This window comes from Passer domesticus, chromosome Z (assembly GCF_036417665.1).
Source record: "Passer domesticus isolate bPasDom1 chromosome Z, bPasDom1.hap1, whole genome shotgun sequence".
Classification (NCBI taxonomy): domain Eukaryota; kingdom Metazoa; phylum Chordata; class Aves; order Passeriformes; family Passeridae; genus Passer; species Passer domesticus.
In genome coordinates, this window is record NC_087512.1 from 12,829,123 (window position 1) to 12,841,794 (window position 12,672).

Sequence of the window (12,672 nt, forward strand, 5' to 3'; positions counted from 1 at the left end):
TCTTGTGTGTGCATGCACATGCCTACACACATACACACACAATTAATTCCAAGATAACATACAGGTATGTATGTGTTAGTTCCCATGTATAAGCCCTTTCTGCTCTGATTTCCTGCCATTTCTCTTCATAAAGTGATCATGATATGTCTTGCAAATCATGTGGGTTCTTCAAAGCTGAGAAGAAAGGCAACAGATCAGGCTTCCACCTCTTGTCCAAGTCCTCCAACTTCACACCTGCTCACAAATAGCAGCTCTCAACTGCCAGCAACAGCTCTCTCCTTGCAATCAGTTACTGGGACTGGCTAGGCACAAAATCAAGGCAGCAACAAGTATTTGAATTAGCATAAAAGACAGACAGTCCTTGGATATCCATGCTGCAATAGGGAGTTTAAGCACTCCTCCTTGTTAGCTCTATTAAATGATGTAAGGATGTACAAACTCCAAATGTCCAGCGTTCTCCTTTAACTGAGAGGAAATTTTAAGTTAAAGAAGTTAGCTAATAACCATGTGGTGAGTGAGAGGTTGTTTGCTGTGGGTACTGTTTGCTGTGTGTTCTCCTTGCACAAATGTTGCACTAGTAGTTGGTAGTGAACTAACTTCCCTTTCCTATGCCTTGGGAATCCACTCATTTCAGACATTTAAACAGATGGAGGTTCTAGGACTGAACCATCCTTGGTACCTAGAGGTAACTCTTCTGCATTATTCACCCTGAACTTTACTGTGGCTCCTCTCTCAGCCTGGAGGCACTAAATGTGTTGGACCTGCAAGAGTGGATGGCATGAGAAAAACTTCCATTAGTTTCATAAGCAGAAGTGAAAACTATTAGGATCTCCAGCATGTGGCTATTTCTGGGCACACCCAGGTTCTTCCTACATGGATTCAGAAATACAAGGGATGAAATAAAATTTTGACCCCCTTCCTGCTCTTTTCTATCTGTTTGGCCTAAAGTCAAGTTCTGAAGTACACAATATACTGTGTCATTGCTTGTCAGAAAGCTTTCCTGCCAGAGTAATTTGCAAACTCAAATTATGCATCACAACACCATTGCAAGGTAGAAAGGAAATTAAAAAGCTGGCAAAAATCAACACTTGTTGCAGCAATTTCATGTGGGTCAGAGCTTACCTTTGGGTCTAGGTATTTTAAATTATGGGTCAAAGCAACACTGAGGTAGAGGATAGGTTCTGCATACTCCCATCAGTGTGAATGGGAAGGGAGGCTACTCAATATTTATGCATTCCCTAACTTTGATTGTGTCACTCCTCAGTCTCAAAAAGCCAAACTCTTAAAGTCTTTAAAGCAGTAGAATAGTGACTTGTAAGGTCTCAAAAGCACCTACATCTCCACTGTCCATCTAAAATCCCAGAGGTACAATCTGACTTTAGATATCTAATATGGCCCTTAAATATGGCCCATGTAATAAAAATCCCACAGACTGTGATTCTCCATGTCCTGAAAAAACACCCTGCCTCCAGAACTGGTTCTTATCCCTTCTACAGCATCCCACTGTCTCCCTGCAATGTCTGCAGACACCGTGGCACCATTTGGGCAATCTCTAGTGGTCGTCTTCTCTGCCAGTTCAGTGTTTGTAATTTTTATTTCTTCTTGGTTTTGAAGTGGCTTGTCTGGCATGATGTTATTACAATGTTATTATTTGCTGGCCCAATGAAAGTATGATTAAAGAAAAGAATATAAACAGTCTTTGGAAAAAGATGTAATTTAAATTCTTGCTGATAAATTTAATTTCTCTGTAGACTACCACTGAGTTTAGAATTAGAGGTGGGCCTCAGTCAGTTTTAACATCGGGACCCACAGCCACAAGATGAACTCACAATAGTTCCTCTAATAGTCTTTACAACAGAATAAACTACTCACTTATTTAACCCTAACTTCCCAGAAATTGGTACATTCAGATGTCAGGGAGAACTGTGAAGTGTCAAGAAAGTGTCCAGAGCCCTGCTGCCCTGCAGTTACTACTGACTTTATCTCCTGGGAGTACCCTGGGTGATGATGCTTTCCAAAGTTATAGAGTACATCAGAGGAACAGTCAGAAATTGCCCACTGGTAAAAATGAAGTGTAAAACATCTTTTCTTCTACTACCACTACCTCACCTGAAACTCAACTCTCTCTTTCAGTGATTGTTTGAAGCAGAAGGAAGAACTTCAAGCCCACTAAGTACAGTCTTCTGGGAACTATCAGATTTATTCATTATGAATTATTCTCAGCTGCCCTTCCTGGGAGGAGCAGGATGAAAGAACCTATAAGCTTTTTGTAATTGATTTGTGATGGGTCAGGTTCACAGAGCATAAAATAAAATAAAGAGCCTTCTATTAGGCTGAAGTAACCCAGTCAGTAGTGCAAGGAAAAGCAAACAAAGAGCTTCCCTTAGCTCAAACACTGTGGTATTCTCAGCCTGTGAACACTGACTGACTTGCTGTTATGCACATATAGCCAAGCTCTGGCCTTCCCCACGTTTGTCTTTTCAATAGCCACATCCTGGCTAGCCCGCAGTGCACAAACCCAGCACGACCACCCGGGCTGGGAGTGTGAGAATGGCAGATGCAGGAGGGAGAACAGCAGCTGTGGGCAGCATGGAAAAGCACCCTCTTCAACTGTCATAAAGTGCTGGATAAAAGATGCAGACATGGAAAGAGCTGGAATCCTCCAGGTCGAGGGCATTCTCCTCTCCCCACCAGCTTGGCTGGGAGCCACATTCCTACATTCCTGGCTCTGCCACAGAACAAGCCAGTGTTGTAGAGGCAAAGGCCAATTGCTTTGTTGTGGGTAATGTATGTCAGGACAGCTCAAACAAGAAGCCAAAGTTTTACAGTCCTTCTGGTGGCCGTATCCTGCAACCTGAATTTTACAAATTATTACTAGATTAAGTTATTCTGTAGCCTCTTTTGATACAACCCATTGAATTTAAAACTGTTTCTCTTACACTGGGAAAAATTTCCTTGGATTAGAATGTTCTTCCTTATTGAAATGTTATGAATTGATTTAAAAATGCCACAACACTGGAACATCAATGATTTTCTGCTGGGATTACTAAAGACCCTTTCACCTTGCAAGCCAAACTCTGAGATTCACCATTACTTCATACAAAATATGACAAGAGACTCACACTTTCATCAGCAGTTTATATGCCACTAAAGCCTGTTTGTTTCATGTGCTGAAACAGCAGAACAGATAAGAAGTAGGAACAGACACGGTGTTCTGGTATTTACTGTATTTTAGCCAACCATGCCTTAGGTAAATTACTCATCTACCTGTTTTCCAAGAGGTGAAAGGTATGGGATTTTGATATTTGGGTATGGTGTTTTTGTGCTATGTGATGGCTAAGACACACAGGCAAGGGAAAAACTGGGGGGCTGGATGCATTCTTCACTATATTCTCTCCTAAACTCCTTTTCTTCTTCACTTATAAACCCTAGGGAATAGAGAGCTTGCCAGTATTGCCACTACCATATAGGAACTTCCCTGGCTAGGTATGTAGGGGAGAGGAGAGATACATCAGACTGTCAAAATGAAACTTCATGATTACAACACAGAGACCCTGGAACCCTGAATATTTTATAACTTGAACTTTCACTGCACTTTTCTTTTGGTATAGTGTCCTTAGTAGTTGCAGTTCAGGGAGAAACTACATTGTCTTCACACCAGTGAGCAGATCTGGGAAACTTGTGTGATTCTTGATGAACTGCCTTCCCTGTTGAACTGCTCAAGCAGTGGCACAGTGGGGTACAGCTTCGGATGAAGCCAAGTGGGGGTCTCCCAGAGAATTCCCAGGTAGGCTTGCAGGATTCAGTCACAGCTAGTGGTCTGGATACAGCCAACCCATCTCAGAGGGCAAAGTTGTTTAACTTCATAGACACAGGTACTCTGCATCAGTTAAACTCAGTGCCAAAAATGCTTTTTTTCCCCGTTATAGGAAATTGCTTATCTACCTTTACCATGAAAAACTCAGCCTTGTGATGCTGAAGACAATTGATAGAAATGGAATATTAGAAGGTTTACCTTTCAGATGCTTTTTTTTCCTTCCCCCACTCCTTTTGCTCTCTCTCTCCCTGCAAAATCTGTTTATACATTCATGCAGTAGTCTGAAATATGTTAAAATCTGTGAGTTATTTGGGTCCTGATGAGAAAAGGAGGTAGGTTTAGGTCTAGGGGGCTGGGGATGGGAGAGATTGAGAACTGTTGATCATGGAAATTCTGAGACAGCAGGAGGGACAAACAGCAATAATCAGAATGGATGTAATTGTGTGTGAGCAGTGCAACTGCAAATTCTTTTTAAACAGATATCCACCACAGGCTCATTTACTATGACCTGAGCCAGAAAATTGCACATCTCTTTAATAATTCATTTTTTTCATCTGAAGTGGACGATACAGGACAATTTCAACCCCCTTTTTTTTCATTTTTTATTTTTAAACAAGTTTCCCTTCAGTTTTTCAGTCTGAGGTGACTAGATCAAAACTTTTGAAGAAAGCATGGTTTTCTGAAACATGATCTGGACCAAAGGCCGTTCAGAATAATTTTCTTCATGGAAACTGTTCTATTTTTGTTAAATTTGATAACAGCTTGTTTTTACAAAATAAGACATCTATGCCAAATTAAAACTGGCAATATAATTTAAAGAAGTGTCACTCTGGATATAAACAGGAAATGTTTAGAGTGCTGATCCAATGATTAATGAATGTTTCCACGTCTATATAGCAGCCAATTTTCCCTTTCCTTGGAGATTACTCCATTACATAAGCTACAGAAGAGCCAGAACTTTGGTTCCATGTATTGAAATATATAAAAAATACTTCTGTACAAATGCTGGCATGGTTTTCTCCCTTTGAAATCAATTACAGGCATCTTCACTGACTCCACTGGGAGTGAAAAGTAAGCCAGTGTCTGAAAGTTTCTTTGCTCACACCTCTTTTTTGGGGCCAAAGCAGTTTTATTCTGCAGGATTTTTCAGCCTTCCTCCAGTTCATTCATAGACACCACTCCTTAAAAGTCAGACTAGTGAGAAACCCCTTACTTTCCTCCCTGTTAAACACGGTAATATTTTTTACTGACAGAGGTAAAAAAGTGAATTTGACTGAGTAGTTCTTAACCCTATTGTATGGCTCCAGCCAGACACCCACACTAGTCTTTTTAGGCTGACCCTAATCGAAATACACATTAAAGGGAGCCTGACAACAGGCAACAGAGTCGTCTAGTTGCCCAAAGAGTACCAATTTAGGATAACAATAGCAAAGGGCAGAACTTGTTAACTAGTACATGCTGTCCCCAGACCAACAAACCAGTGAAAAGAAAAAAATAAAGGAGGATGTATTTTTGTCATCTTCTCTATTCTTTTTGTAAGGACACTGAAACCTCAGGCACCCAAGGGAGCCCAAGACCTTCAGGACAGCTGCTTAACTTGGCACTTTAATTTGCAAGCCAAGCATATCAGCATTCATTTGCTGTAATTTCTGAGAAACAGAAACTGCACTGACCAGAGCCTTTGTAGGCAAACTGAAAATAAATATCAGGTGGAAGAAGAACAACATGCTAGTGTTTTTCTAGTGAACTCATAGACAAGTTGAGACTTACCCTTGAGAGCCAGCCAGGTGCTCCTAAGTTTCTGCAAGGTGTCAAGAGAGCTCTGCTTATGCTGGAAGCAGTAGGAGGGAGGAAAACGTCACAGAAGACAGGATTACAAATCAGCATTTAGTTTCATTTTTGTCTATTCTTTTTGGAGATGTCTTTCTTCAGTTTTTTCAAGCCCAAGACTGCCTTATTTCTGCTTTTGCCGTATTCTGGATATCCAGGCTTTCCAGTAGGCCTTTTGTGAGGAGGAGAAATCTCTGTATAAATATTCACCTACAACACAAAAAGTGTCTGAGGTAATAACTTGGCAGAAAAACTCTCTTATGTAAGAGGAGTTGCCCCAACCTAAAATGTCTCTACCACATAGCTTTCAGGAATGAAGGGTGTTTAAAGTTAATAACTCACTGTGTAATCTTTAACATGCAAAAACGTGATTGTTCATATCTGAAATGGGTTGCCTTAGGAGAAAAAAAAAAAGAAAAATGGCATGCTTAACCCTCTTTATTAATGCTAGGTAGGAAGGAAAATCTGTACGTAATATATGGGTTTATTTTGTAGGAATACATGCATTACATATATATTATATATTTATTCTGTAGATGTACATAGCAGCTAAATACTCCCATTAAGGACCTGAGCTCAAGCTCGCTGAAGTCCATGGAGCTGCTGTTGACGTGAATGGCTTTGGATAACTCCTAGTCCTTCTACTTAAATTTAGAAGTCTCCAGTACTGACCCTAAAATGAGGACTTAATTAAGGCTTCAAACTGAAGTGAGACTTGGGCACTCTGAAAATCTGGCTTATTTCTCGAGGCACTTTGACTCAAACTGCTTCTCTTCTGGTTCTAACCAAAAGACTGCCTCACCTATTTGAAAAATAATCCAAGGCCCTTGTTGTTCTTAGCTAAAACACTGACTGTCATTCGCAACAAAGTAAATAAACTGAACTCTGTGTTTATCCTTTCTATTTTCCCTGTTCTGCTTGAGTGTGTGGGAATGTGTGTATTTTCATTTCTTTATTTATTTTGTGATCACTTTTTGCTTGCTGAAGCCACAGCTTTCAGAGTCATACCTTAGTGTTCCAAATATAGTCAGACACTATTTCAGGGAACAGACAGTTTTATTCTCCCTGTTCAAAGAGATTGGCTATGTTGTCATGTATCTGTAGCACAATTTCTTTTTCAAGTACAGACAGTTATTTGCTCCACTACATCCCAGTAGACAGCTGTCAGTTTAATTGTCTCCTTCTCATTTAAGCAACTTGGGCCATCCTACTAGCACAGCTGTAGGAAATAATAAAGCTCTAGGACTCTGACTAAAAGAATGGGGCTGCATTACTGCCACACATAGAGGAGGACAGAAAACGAAAATATATTAATCTGTGTAAAATAGCAGCAAATTCAACCCAAAAGTTAGGATGCACTGTTTTTAGTCCCATATGAGCTAATAGCAATACAGAATTATTCTGTGCTGGAGCATTTTTTGTCTTTGAAATGTAGCATAGATAGTTTGAGTTCTCCTGTAATTGGAACAGAGTAATTTGGAAATACAGCAGTACCAGTGCTTTAGATAGACCTTTCAGGGTACAGTGAGGACTGGCTGTTCCTCAACGGAAGAGGAGACAGGAGCTGAGCACAATACAAGACTAGCAGGGCAAAGGCCAAACCACACCCTGGCCAAGGAAGATGAGCAGCATGGGCTCAGAGGTGGCAGCCAGAGTCAGCAAAGGATCCAGATTGTCAGGTGAATTCATGGTAGTATGTCAGGTCTGATGGTAAGGCACGAAGTAAATCCACAGATCAGGACCAGGATAAGATTTGATGAGGGCATCCCAGGGGAAAACACAGCTCAGCAGTAATGGAGCAGGTCCAGAGTAATGAGAGAAGCCTCAGAACAAGCAAAGGAGTCATTTTGCAGACAGGGATCATCAAGGGGATCCACTGATAGCCTGGGCTGTGGCCGAGCTAGAGATCAGTATTCCCACAACATAATTTCAGCAGGGACTAAATCCCAGGCAGGAGCTAAAAAGAGGCACCTAGCTGCAGGGGCAGAGTGTGTGGAGGCCCCAGGTGAGGCTAGACAATGCAGTTAAGTCCTGTGGGTACACCATGGGGACTGACAAGATCCTGTCTCTGTAGCCACAGTCTGGAGGATTAACTGAGTAATTCAGTCTGTAACTACTGATCCTGCATGTATGAGGAGACAGTTCCTCCTAAATTCATCATCTGATAGTATGATTTTTTTTTATATAAACCACACATAATATTTTGAATATTTGTTTTGTGAGTTTATTTATATAAGGAAAGTATAGTGTTATTTTAAAGTAATAAAAATGTGACTTAATTTTTCCTTAACTATTTTTTTACTTTAGCTTGGCTCATTCCTACCTCCTGGTCAGCCTTCATTCTTCATTCGCTCTCATACTGACATTATTGGAAGAAAATTCATTTTCAGTGGCAAAAAACCCCATTTTTTTCCTCCATGCCCTTATAACCATACCACTGTTTTTGGTGGATTGAGCTATCTGATGTTCATCGTCAATCTGTCACACAAGAATCCTCTCCAACCAGTGAATATTTGGATACAAGCTTCAGTCAAAAACTGTTTCAGAAATAGAGATGTCTGGTCAGCTAATGCATGGTCTGTTTTTTCCTGCATGCTCTAAAGAAGGGGTTTGTGATGGTATCCAGCCATGAGCTTGATAATGAAACACAGACTCTCCATGACAGGAGCACCACAAGAAACACTGAAGCAGGGACAGAGAAGAAAATGACGACTCAGAATAATAACGAAAAAAAAAAAAGCTGTAAAAGATTGTTTTATCTCTAAACTTCAAAACATTTGAGAGCAGGTTCTGTATGTATACAGCTTTGTAATAGTTGGTCCTATGTTCTTTCTAACATGTCTGGTTTGAGTCTCCAAATAAACAACCCAGTATTTCACAGTAGTGTTTACAATAGGCACTCTCATTCCAGGCTCTCATTCAGAGTTAAACTCAATCAAGAGTTCAAGAATGCAGGGTCTTCCTTTGGAATTGTCACAAAGATTCCATGCTTATTCATGTAGACTTCGCTTCAGGATGCTTCCAGCTACAGCAAGTACCATCTCTTTTGTTTATGTGTTTGTATGACACAGGCACAGGGTGTATGGCATTGCTCTGGAAAACCCTGTCCTATGCCAGTATATATGGAGGCTGAAGGTTAAAGGAATGCGACAACTTGCAGATTTATAAACATAATAAGATCCTTTTTCACAAAATAAGTTTTGGACTTGAGGAGCTACTATATTCTTTTATATGCAGCTGTAGCTGCTACACCACTCAGAAGGTGCACAGTAGAAGGAATACTGACCTAAACCTCTATAAAACATTTCATTTCCATTTATACCACACACAGCTGCAGAGTGTTAAGCCAAATAGTGTAAGTGCACCTTAGCTGGCTGTAGTCAAGCATTTTTTCTGCTGAATAGGACCATAATTTTCACTGGATTTTTTCAACTCTGGAAGTTTGTGGCATTGTGTATGACATGGAGATCATTAGTTCAGCAACCTTCTCTTGTTAATACATCCCTGAAGTAAAACAATATCCTGATTTCTTGTTAGGAAATTATCCAGAAAGCTTGTTTGTCCTGGCAGTGCAAGTTAAAACTGCATGCAAGTTAAAACTTAGCTATCCATTTCAGCACCTTCCTGTCTCAGCAGATTCTGTGTCTGTGAAGAACAATAGCCTGTCAGCTGCTACAGTCTGCCAGTCTTTTCTCGAGAAATCAGAGTTGAATCTAGGAGCAGAATGGTTTTTTCCACAGCCTTGAATTTATTGCTATAGTTACTCAGTCTGGTGGCTACTTTTCCAGCGTGCCTTTCCTTATTAAGACTCATTAGTAATTCTTTGTCCATCACAAATTCAGGAGGACTGTTTCACCTATGTATACCCCAGATTCTCCACAGTGTAAGACTAAGAAGGAATTATGTTAGTGGTACATAGACAGACAGACAGGTAACCTATTGTCAGGTAACACCTATACTCTGCATAGAGATTAAAAATTCCAAACAACATTGCTAAAAAGAGAAAATACTCATGACTTTTTGCATTTCTGTGAAATGAGAGAAGAGGGGGAAAGTAAAGTTTGTCCTGTGTATGGTGCTGAGTAAACCACTACTGTATCATATCCCAGGACTGGAAGACTACAAAGGCAGTATCAATGGACTCTAAAGTGCAGCCACAATAATGAAGCTTAAATCTTAAGGAAAACTTTCTTCTAAGAAGAACAGTGAAGATATAGCATGGCTAGGTGACAGAATTCAAGGCTGAAATCTCCATGTTTGGAGGATTTAAAGAATAAGCTATGAAAATTTCTGTTAGGAATGGGAAGGAAGGAAGAGGATGCCATTAACCCAGGAAAAGGACAAAGTGGAAACAAGCTGAAGGGTCTTTTTGCAGGATTATTTTCTGGTTGTTTCTCTGTCAGCACAGAAGATGCACAACCTAGAAAAACAGGATTATTAAAAGACATTAAAAGAAGTTGGCCTAAGTTTGTGAAAGAGAATAGAAATTCCACAGGGTCATTGTCTTAGGATGTACCATAAAGAGGAGTGTTCTCGTTTACCTGAGTCAAAATTTAATATATCAAGGGTCTTAGCAAGTGTTTGTTGTAGGAAGCTATTAGAAAAACTTAAGATATGATGTGTAAGCAATAGTAATTAGAGTGCTGATGTCACATCCCCACACTAGCACTTGGGGTGCCTCTTAATAGTATTGCTTATGACAATCTGTCCTCAACTAATTGTCCAGGTCCCCTCTAGAGTCAGTGGGGAGAGACAGATGGCTCTTGAGATGACAGAGCCCATCATTCTCAGAAATGTCAGCCTTCAATGTCTGTTTCTCTGCTAACTGGAGAGTGAACCTACACAAACACTGAACATTAAAGCTGGAATGATGTAAAAGAAATTTCACACATAAGGTCTTTACATTGATGTGCTTTCTGAAAAATAAAGACTAGCTCAACTGCAAGGAAAAAATTATCCTTCTCCTTAACTGTATGAATCAAAATAAATTCCTCATGGTGTCCAAATGTCAGAGGTCCATACATCAGTCAGTCATCTGCAAAACACCAGATTTTACTAAAGTAAATACTATAGTCCTATCCACATTTGAGTCCTATTAATCAAAAATAAAAAAGAAATACAGAGGCCAATTAGATCTCATAGTTTTTACAAATCAGAACTAATGCACAGAGATATTAAATATCAGATTTTTCAAGTTCATGAGGTTGATACAGATAACACATTCTTTGAAAGACTTGTTATTTATATTACCTGATGGTACAGTTATTAGAGTTGAGAAGGGATGCAAGATGTTGCAATTTGCAACAACTTAGTGTGGCTAAAAATGAGCAAAAGCTAAACTTTATGACTGTAGAACATCCATAGTAAAAAAACCCCAACCAAACCAAAACAATCCTAAATCTTTAAATAATCCCATGAGGAGGTTTTCTCATTAAACAAATCATCCAAAAGGAAGAGCTGTCTAATGATGCTGACTTATAAACATATGAAAACTAACCTAAGCTTTCTGTGCTGTTGAGAAATGCTCTGTAATAGTGAACTTCAGCACCTTTGGTTTCCATTTTCTAATGAGTTACATAAGACTGTAGCTATAGCCAGTGCCAGTAAGCTACCAACAGCAAGCTGTCAGTGAATTCTCTCACCACTGCTCACAATCCTGTCTCAAATGCACCAGCTAATGACTTGTTGGATTAAGCCAGCTGAGAGTGAAGAGATGGTTGTGTCAGAAAAAAATTGGGCAGGTTTTTAGCTGAAGTTTTAGTATAACCAAGCTGACAGGCTAGAATGTGTTTGTTTAAAAGCACAGTTGAAAAGATCCTAACACACAGCTTGCCATTTTGTAGACTCTGGAGGAAAAAGATGTCATGTTTTGTTCTCAAGACATATGAGCCACACTAATGATTAAAACCCATCTGGAGTTAAAAACTGTCACTACACCATTCAAAAATCCTACTGCAACACTGATTGTATGTCCTAAGCAATGCCTGAAAAGTGACAAATACTGGCTCTAGGACTGCCTGGTGATTTCCTGACCCTGAAGACTCAGGTATCTGGATAGGGAGAGCAGTGCAGTGGAGACTGTGGGCATATGGCCGGAGCAGAGGAAGCTTCCCAATGTTTCCAAGCCAGCTAGACTCAACTGACACTTCCAGAGCCAGGCCACAACACAGCCTTTCATTTTGCCTATGAGCTATGTTTTGTTCAGAAAGCAGTTTCCTTGCTGCACTGTTGAGGCCAGCCACAGGGCAGGAGTGTCAGAATGTCCTGTCTGTGGGGGTGGACAGCCTCCTTCATGACCAGCCCACCTCAGCACACTGAGAGCAACTAGAAAGACCAAGGCATATGTGCCAGGGCACTGCCAGGAGTTCAACAGAGGTACACATGGTACAGTGCAGAAACATGGGAATTGTGCATTTATTTACTTCATGGCGAGGCAAAGCCTTGCTAGAATATAAACTGATTCTCTTCCAGTAACCCATGTTTCTTAAGACTTGCTGAGAACAGCAAGTTTCTGTTGATTTGAAAGAAACTGGTAAAAAAGCTGACAAGGTGACATGAAACTTATCTCATCTATTAATACTACTTTATTTTGAGACCTGTTTTACTCAAACATTTGGAAATAAAAAAATTGTCTTTATGGTAATATTTCTTTTTCTTTTCTTTTCTTTTCTTTTCTTTTCTTTTCTTTTCTTTTCTTTTCTTTTCTTTTCTTTTCTTTTCTTTTCTTTTCTTTTCTTTTCTTTTCTTTTCTTTTCTTTTCTTTTCTTTTCTTTTCTTTTCTTTTCTTTTCTTTTCTTTTCTTTTCTTTTCTTTTCTTTTCTTTTCTTTTCTTTTCTTTTCTTTTCTTTTCTTTTTGTACTGTAGAGGGAAACCAGCTAGCAAAGGGCAGAGACAGCAATCAGGAATGATTACACCATACAAAAATGTCAGTGGCATAACATGATTTAACTGTGATGCCACAAATTATAGATGAATGTAGAGGCAGAAAAAAAATCAAAAGCAGAAAACACACTGTACCCTTTATA

At 39.7% G+C, this 12,672-nt stretch overlaps 1 long non-coding RNA gene across 1 annotated transcript in view; it reads right to left on the reverse strand.

Annotated features, from left to right (window-relative positions):
• Positions 1–4,005: 4,005 nt before the first annotated feature.
• LOC135289266 (uncharacterized) overlaps positions 4,006–12,672 on the reverse strand; it is a 45,842-nt gene continuing 37,175 nt past the window's right edge. Inside the window, exons 4-5 of the long non-coding RNA XR_010352049.1 lie at positions 5,588–5,857; positions 4,006–4,098 (exon numbers count right to left, since the gene is read on the reverse strand). This is a non-coding gene — a long non-coding RNA (uncharacterized LOC135289266). The remainder of the gene's footprint in view (positions 4,099–5,587; positions 5,858–12,672) is intronic.